This window comes from Priapulus caudatus, unplaced genomic scaffold, assembly GCF_000485595.1.
Source record: "Priapulus caudatus unplaced genomic scaffold, Priapulus_caudatus-5.0.1 Scaffold1754, whole genome shotgun sequence".
NCBI classification, from domain to species: domain Eukaryota; kingdom Metazoa; phylum Priapulida; class Priapulimorpha; order Priapulimorphida; family Priapulidae; genus Priapulus; species Priapulus caudatus.
The window spans coordinates 9,129-18,450 of NW_014578815.1; the positions used below are offsets into that span (position 1 = coordinate 9,129).

Consider the following 9,322-nt stretch of genomic DNA (forward strand, 5'->3'; position numbering starts at 1 on the left):
AATTACGGTCCCCCCCCCCCCCAGCCCCTTTACCGTCAAGGATCACATACCCATTAATGCCTCCTCCCAAGTGACCCTAGGACTACTCACCAAACTCCACGACAGATTGGCTGGCTCTCGCTCCGGCTCCATTCACCACGTTGCCACAAGTAGATTTCCGTTACAATCTCTGTCAACATTTTTTATCTACAAGTTTTACAGCAGCCACCCGTGTACTCGCTATCCTATGTAAATAACATTCCTGGACTAATAAAAGTTGGCAAAGAATATTAAAAATCCGACAGATTCATTCATTGAAATTGGATTAAAATAGTGATACGAAATGTACGCGGACTTGTGGCCCAGGTTACCCATTTCAAATCAACGCCTGTTTACAAATCTCCATTCGTGGATTTCCCCGAAGCTCCGCCCACTTAAAAAATATGCTAGCATTGTCGGCGTGGCTATTGCCTAGAGATGTACGAAGGGCGTATGCCATGCCAGTCTTGACCAACCTCCTCGCTCAAGTGATCCCTGCCTCTTACCCCTCCTCCTCTGAAGTATCCCTTGCCCCTATTACCTCCTCCTTAAGCGATATTGCATCAACCTCCAATACAAGTAAACACCTCCTCTACCCATTATCCCATAAGTGACACCTCCTCTACCCCTTTCCCTAAGTGGAACACGGCTCCTCTACCCCCTTCCCTACAGAGTGACACCTCCTCTACCCCTTCTTCCAAGGAACACCTCCCCAATCCATAAGGACGCCTCTGCTACCCCATCCCATAAGATGACAACCTCTCTACCCATTCTAGATAAGAATACTCCTCATTCCCTCATCCATATGTACCTCTCATCTACCTCTTCTCAAACGCATTACCCCTCCCCTTCCTATTACTTTAAAGCACCTACCTCCCACGTGCTCCGCCCGCGCTCCCATCCCTGTCAGTTCAGGAAGCCGATCATGGCCAACGCAGTGGATTGGTGACAGTTGGATACGGTCAAACAGCCCATGCACTTCAGGCAGATGCACACCAAAGCTTACTCGCCTACTTGACCTTCGCCGCACTTAGCGGCAATCCTCGAGCGACTCAGCTAGAGATGGCAGCAGTGGGGGAAACAACACGAAACATCAATATAACCTGCACAGACACGTATCGGCGGCGGCAACAGGTTGCGAGGCCTGCCTCGCTTCTGGCGCACCTGCCCACACGCACGAGATCACGACAAACTGTTAACTTGGCGCGCTGCCTGCAGACATGCGACTGCAAATATTTCACGGAGCGCGTAAGGCTTCCCAGTGGCGAATGTGGGGCGAAAACAGGGGCGCACCGTGTTAACTAGCTCACTGGAGACGTTAGAACAATCAAGTCATCGCTGCAGCGGAGTGCGGACTTCACGCAGCAAGCGCCCACATTCTGTGGGGCCGGTAGTGCTGCTTATCTAATGCAATATGCAGAGGGTTGTGACACGCTCTCCTCCCGACGCCTCCGCCCCACTCAGCTACCGCTAACATCAATTGCCGCCGGTCATATAAGGCTGCGTTGCTGACGTAGTATCACAGCAAGTTAGTCAATCGGGTGAGCCCTCCCTGCAGCAAGACAATGCCCAAGGCGAAAACATTTTTCACATGTCTTATCTTATCTCTGTTCCTTTGCTCGCCGCACCACTGCTGTCACATCACCTACACAAGAACAACAAATCACCTCTCATAAACTCTCGCCCTAGAAAAAAAAAGGGGCACAGACCGACAGGCCACTCACTTCTATGTATGTGTTTGTTAAAAAATGTGGGGGGGGGTGTCTCCTGCCCCCTGGATCTGTCACTTGTTTGCATGAAATAGAAAGTACAGTGAAACTTGCATAAAAGCCAAGACACACTGCAGCGACAGCGACCGACCGTAACGACAAAGTTCACCCAGACCTCACCACAGTGCCAGTGCCAGTGGCACACATGAACAAACGGCAAAAAACTCCTGCTGCTGCTTTTAAATAAATTGCTGTAAAAACGCTCTATGTATAACGATAATATAATAAAGTAATATATACGCAGCATATTATACGAACGTCTGACGGCTGACTGTAGCCTTGCACGTTTTGGTTAGATGGGTTCGCGGCCCCACTGTTTCTGACAGGCGGTGCGAGTTTAGCGCTGGGGACCAGTCTACTTCCTGGCTAGCATTGGTTTATAATTTTATGACGTAATGGCGATGCCACGTGCCGATGGAAATGGCTGTGATTGGCCATTTGTAAATTGTCGCCGGCGAAAGTCGCTGGGAAATAGAAACGTTTCTAAATATTTTTGTCGTCGAGGTTGTCGCCGGTCGTCGTCGCGTCAGTGTGCAATGGCTCATAGGAAACAATAGTTTCTAATTTTCTGAAAAGTCGTTTGTCGTTACGGTCGGTCGTTGTCGCTGCAGTGTGTCTTGGCCTTAAGTCGACACTTTTGGGACCAGGATATTTGTGTCGACTTAGGAAAACGACGACTTACGTGCAAGTCATCATTTTGTCGATTAGGAATCGCAACAGTGCATCGTAGACATTCGAAAGTGTATAGTCAGCCGAAAACACAGAGACACGAGTCATACGAAATGTGTCAAGGTAACGGATCCATTTGTGTTTTACGAGAATGACACGGCTTGTTGAACCAAATGAGAGAAGGCTAGTACCTTCGAAGTGGTAGAAGAAGAGAAAGAAGTGGTAGAAAAAGCGCAAAGGGACGAAGTGACAGCAGATTCAAACCAAAGGGACAAGAATCTTAATCGAGCCATTGAAAACGTTACAAGATTAGGCCGTGTATCTAGAAAACCTAGGAGTTTTAGTTTTAAATTCTTGTAAACTGCATGTTACAATATGTACAGTTGTGTACTATCAAGAGTACATAATCTCTATTATGTACTCTTGGTACTATGTATGTAGTGGCCTCGAGCCGGCCTCGACCCGACTTCTCGAGTCCGGACGGCTCGAGTCTGAGTCCGAGTCCGAGTCATTGCACTCCAAGGCCTAGACCAAGACTGAGACCAAGGAAAACGGTCTCGAGGCCGGTCTTGAGGCCAAGACCGACCTCGAGACCTACAACCCTGACCAGGGCTGGGGGAAGCCAGGGCTGGGGGAGACCAGGGCTGGGGGAAGCCAGGGCTGGGGGAAGCCAGGGCTGGGGAAGGCCAGGGCTGGGGGAAGCCAGGGCTGGGGGAGGCCAGGGCTGGGGGAAGCCAGGGCTGGGAAAGCCAGGGCCAGCGGTGGGGCAAAGGTGGAGCAGGGCGGGGTAGGTGATGCCACATACAAACCTCACCACGCTGCCCATACTGGGCCTGGGCTTCCCCACCTAGCAACGCCTTAGACACCTAGCATGGTTAGAACCGCAAATTTCTGCAGCGTGCGTGCGACGGCGCACTTACGTCACGACCCAACAGCAGCTCCATGCACGCAACGGCACGCCCAGCACGCATGCCCGCACCACCGTACATACAGACACACACGACACACAACACACACACACCACCCGGCGCGCGCGCGGCATGCATCAACACCCCAGCACCGCCACGGCCATGCACAGCCACCTGCACGACCAGCACCACGCACCAGCACAGCACCACACGCAGCACGAACAGCAGACACACGCGCTCCTGCAACACACACCAGACACACGCACACGTACAAAACCACACGGCACGACCCACAAACATGCACGCACACACCACAGCCCACACAATACACAACACCACCAACCCAACACATGACCGCGCACGCGACAGCAACGCACCGCACGGCAAACGCACCCGCACGCACGCGACCGCCAACACAACACACCGCCCCCGCAACACACCCACGCACCCCCCAACACACGCCCACAACGACACACACACCGCCCCTCTCACACACGCGACGCACGCACGCACTACCCACACCCACAGCAACAATTCTGTGATTTCCTCTCCGCGCAGACATGAATGGCCGCATGTGTTGGCATGACATCCGCCGGGCCAGGCGTCGCACCGTAGGTATAGGCGCAGTATAGCCAGCAGTAGAAGAATCTCGCACTACCGTGTCATCACGCCGACGCGGCCGCTGTACGTCCCGAATCAATAGCATCCACGCCTCACACCACGAATCACTGCCTCATCGCATTACAATAGCCTCCTCCCAGTAGGCCAGGCATACCAGGCCTGGCAGCCAGCGAGAGAGAGAGAAACAAGCCTCTCACATGCGTCAACCGAAGCCTCGGCGAATGACGGCCAGGCAAGCTACCGTGAAACGCATTTATGTAGTGAAACCTAGTCGCAGCGCTCCACACAGCGGCACCGATCGCACACACGCGCCGCCGCACAAACGCGGCTCGGCACACCCGACGCTTCGCACTACGTGCGGCTCACACACTGACGCCGCTGTCACATCGCCCGGAACGCCGCACGCGCGCTCATACACGCCCGCGCCGAACACGCACGCCGCCGCCGCGCTCCCACACAGCCCCGCGGCGTCAACACGCACGCTCCACCTTCGCGCCGCCCACACATCCGCACGCTCACACACCCCGCCACGCTCAACCACGCACGGCGCGGCTCCACAGACGCACGCGCTCGCTCACTACGACGCACGCTGCGCCACACACGCGCCGCCCTACACTCACGCGCGCTCAAACGACGCCCGCAGTCGCGCGCTCACGACACCGCTCGCTCACGACCGCCGGCACGCACCGCACGCTCGACCACGGACAGCTCGCGTTCACCAGTCGACGCAACGCTCACAACAGCCGCGCGCCCACAGCGCGCCACGCGCGCTGACCACCACGCCCCCGGCTGCCTCACGAGCACCGGCGCTTCAACACGCACGCGCCGCTCCCAACCCGCCGCCCAGACACCGCCCCGTCAACACAGCCTCGCACACGCACCTGCCTCGACACACGCCACGCTCACACACGCAGCCACGCCAGCGGCTCACACACAGCGCCGCTTCACAGGCCCCAGCGCTCACACACCGGGCGCTCACCAAACACGGCCGCACGCTCGCTCCACACACGCACACCATCACCACGCGCGCTCGCACACCGAACGAACGTCACATGAACGCGCGCTCGCACCGCACGCTCACCACCCCGCGCTCGCACTCACGAACGCCACGTCACCGAGACGCGCGCTCGCACACCGCACGGGCTCGCACACGAACGCACGTACACGAACGCGCGCTCGAAGCACACGCGAGCTCACCACGCGCGCTCGCGACCACACACGCTCGCACACCACAGCTGCTCCACACACCCCGCCCACGTCGCACACGCGCGTACGCTTACACGCGCGACGCCTTACACGCGCCACGTGCTCCACCCACCCGCCCCCCCACTTCTTTGCGTATGCTCTATCTACGCGCTGCTGATAATGGGGTGCACACAAGGCCATGCGACCGAAACCAGGGCATAACAAACCAGGCATAACAGAAGCCAACTAAATGGTGGCAAGGCGTAACACGCTAATGTGCCAACACGTATGCCACATGAGCGTACAGAGAAATCATGTCAAACGCCGAGATGAAAACAAGCAAACATGTGCGCACGCGTATTGAAACAGCAAGTAATTCACATCAAACAGAGGTTACTCGTGATGCCACATGTACGACGTGCCAGGAATCTTACAGACGGCGTCACACGAGGGCACCATGAAGAGTCAAGTACACGCACACACAACGCATGCAACGTACGTACGCGCGCAGTGACGTACGCACGCACGCTACGAACACACGCATGACCGCCTGCGCTTACATCAGCACACACACACGACATAGTACGTTACTCACACACGTACGTAACACGCGAGTACGTACGCATGCATCGTACGTACACACACGCAACGTACGTACACCAACGCACGTACGTACACACACACACGTACGTTACACACCCCCCATACACACCACGCCGTACGTACGGCATTCGCACGTACGTACAAGCGTACACACAGCACCACGCACACGCACACGCCACCACGCACACGCACACGCACGACTGCACAGCAACACACACAGCTGGCAATACAGCAAAATGTGATCATTGTGATTCTGTCGCGGACATCGCCGCACGCACCGGGAAGGAAAGCGCCCTCTATAACGCGCGGCAGCACGACACATCTGGATAATCCGACACTAGAGAGCCCGATCGTGGCTTGAAACAATCCATAAGGGCACAGATTGATCCCCGATAACATTTCACATGGCATTGTAACAATGCTGCTGCGCCTAATTTTTGCTAAACCAGTTTTCACGGTTTTGGTCAAACCATTTTTGAATCGTGCTAAAGTGTCTACCAAAATATAAGTCTTTTGATAACAAAGACCGAACGTTTTTTGGTTATGAGAATATATTTTCAAAAAGGCCATGGCCAAATTCGATTGTGCATGGCCGTCCATACCCCTCAGCCCTCTTGCCCCCAAAATGAGGCGAAGATATAATCAGATGCTGACGAGCCGCCTTCCTGACCATCGCCAACGCCTGAGCGCCGCACATAACACGCAGAGGTCTTACGCATGAAAGCGACAACGAACACGGAATCATTAGCCCAAAACGAGAAGACAATAAAAAAAACAAAAGCACAGCCAGCCGTGCAAGACGCCTGACGCGGTAAGGGTTACCTGCTCTTTGCGCTGCTGGTGGGTCTGCTCTTGCAGGCGGCGTGAGGCCAGCGGCACGCCGTTCACGCGACTGCCGCTTCAGGCGTTCCGTGCTCTGCAGACGACGCCTTGATGAACACGGCGCCAGGACTAGGCGGCATCGGCCCCTTTTCTGCACCTGCAGCCTGCATGGCAAACGTTGCGAGCCTAACCACGATTGAAGAGCGAACACGAGGTCACACGGGGGTCACACGCACGAGAATGCAGGGCAGAGGGAGTCGCGTAGAGGAAATACATGGCTCACATGCAATGCAGGCGGTAGATAGATGCGAAACAGTCGAAACAGTCCCTGTTTTAGACATCGTACTTTGATTTTACTATCAGACAAGCAGTGATTGTGCACACCCTGAAAAAACTCTTGCTATTCATAAACTAAAAATCTGCAAAAACTTGGCATACGATACTTTTTCACTGGTTTTAACATGTACTACACTTGCCTTACCTATATTCGAACGGAAGCAAAGAAGTTGCTTAGGCCATGCTTTTTGAGTCAAACGACTCAAAATTATTGGAAATTCTGCCTTTTTCAAGCGCTAACTCGGCAATATGAAAAGTGAAAGCTCAACACAGTACCAGTCAGAAGTGTAGTACTCTATGTCGCCTGAAATGGCCTGCACTACAAACACGGTTCTACTGAAGTCTCAGCCTTACCAGCAAGCAATCAGAGCTAAATAATACTTAGAGTGTACAACGGAAAAAACGGCGAAAATGGTGCTATTTCACGACATGATTATTTACTTTGGCCTGCCGAGTCTAGAATAATTTCTATGGTATTGCATTAAGCAGAAATTCTTTCGCTCTTCTAAATTAAAAAAGCAAGACCAACCGCTTGTCAATACGATACTCTACGGCAGAGATATTGGACTCGTACACTTCCCTCGCCCAGGCCTCACGTGCGCCTCGAATCCACATAAGATCAGCCAACCCCCTAACGCCCCTAAGCATTTTGGCTATCCATTTCCGTCACCGCTTGGAGCACTACATAATTGATGTCACCATGCCCAAATTTGGTACCTCTTACTACACGCAATATTAGTTAAGCTGGTGCCGTGTAGAGCTTAATTAAGAAACACATTGCGCAGGCTCCATCATGATGGGCATTAGCCAGGCTAGGAAATAGATAATGGGAGATAAGGCATAGGCCATGCCCCACCGAAATCACCTAATAACCGAATCACGCTTCATGTCATAAAAGTCATCACGGAAATATCCGCACTTTCACGAAGCAACGCCTTAGGGCGTGTAGCGTTGGTGAGCTACCCGGGCGTACGAGCGCGGCTTGAGCGCATGTGGGAGGGGAGGTTTAGTGAGCAATATCTTCAGCCTAGGAGTATCGTCATTGACAAGTGTTGGTCTTGTTTTTAGAGAGGCAAAGACAATTCTGCCCCTAAGCATATATACCATAAATTATTCTAGACTCGCAGGCAAAGTAGAATACAATGTTGCTCGTAAAATAGCACTAATTTTTCCTGTTTTTTCCGTTGTACACTCTAGGTATATATTAACTCTTGATGCAATCAGCTGTCGTGTACAGTGCAGTTAGAACGACCCCCAGCCGTTAGCCGCGAAAACGACGGGGCGCGTTTAGCCTCATATGAAGTTAATTATACGTATGCTAGTCTCACCCATTTAGCAGAGCTAAATAATGACAGCCGCTGGGCGCATTGATAGGCTAGTAACAACGTTCCAAATAAGCCTTAAAGGATCTTGGCCTTTCCCAAACTTCTGTCACTAAATAAACGAAATATTAAGAAATCGAACGATTATGCCCCAACAGAATATACGCAACAGTATTAATGCAGGTTTTCTTCTGAGGGAAATTAGACAACGAGTAAATGGCCAGTTTGGGGAAAAAACGCGCATAATCGAATTGCACAAGGGTGTTTGCGCATCCTGCGAGACAGAGCTAGCAAAGCAAGCACCGCAGGAGCTCGCTGCAGCACTAGGGGGGTCTGGGAGCGAATTCCTTTTCCCCACTTGAGATCCGGACGCACCATAGATAGTGTTTGTAATATATGGTTCGTATATGACTATATGGGTTGGATATAGTTCGGGTCTCGGTTCGGGTACCGGGTTACGGGTTAGGGTTAGGGATAGTGGTATCTCATTTAGCATTGTCTGCTTCGAGGAAGACGAGTGAATGAAGTGCGGCTGATTCGCGTGTGGTCCGAACTGGGCAAGTGGGAAAAAAAATTTCGCGTCCGGGGACAGCCCCATGCTCCCCAGAAGATTATTTAAAAAAATGGTGGGAGTTTCTTTGCATTCTACAGCTATTCTGAAGCCGATTGTATTGAGACTCCTTGAATCTCTTCAAGTTGTCACAAAAAGGAACAATAAACCATGAATATGAAATGATACAAGCATCTCACATAAATGAGTAATCACCGTCGAAAAACCGGAGCGAATGCCTGGAGCGTGGCAGAAGAAAGAGATTCCGGAAGCTTCGCGGTTATATTTTTCTGTGTATGAAATGGATGCTTTAATGAATTTGAAAGTCTCATACATTTGAAAAATACATAATTCAACCAACAGATTAAAAAAATATTATTAGTTAATTATTTTTAGATGGCTCTCCATTTGCATTAATAGAAGAAGCGCTTTTAAACCCAGGCATGAAATGCAATTTATTTCAACGAAAGCACTTTTCCTGGTTGTAAATACAAAACGAACACGGCATGGCGTATGCAT

General features: G+C 52.2%; 1 protein-coding gene across 2 annotated transcripts in view; it reads right to left on the reverse strand.

The window, feature by feature from the left end:
* The window catches only part of LOC106817522 (peregrin-like), a 28,220-nt gene that overhangs the window by 4,582 nt on the left and 14,316 nt on the right, over positions 1 to 9,322 (reverse strand). The gene's annotated exons all lie outside the window — the stretch shown is intronic.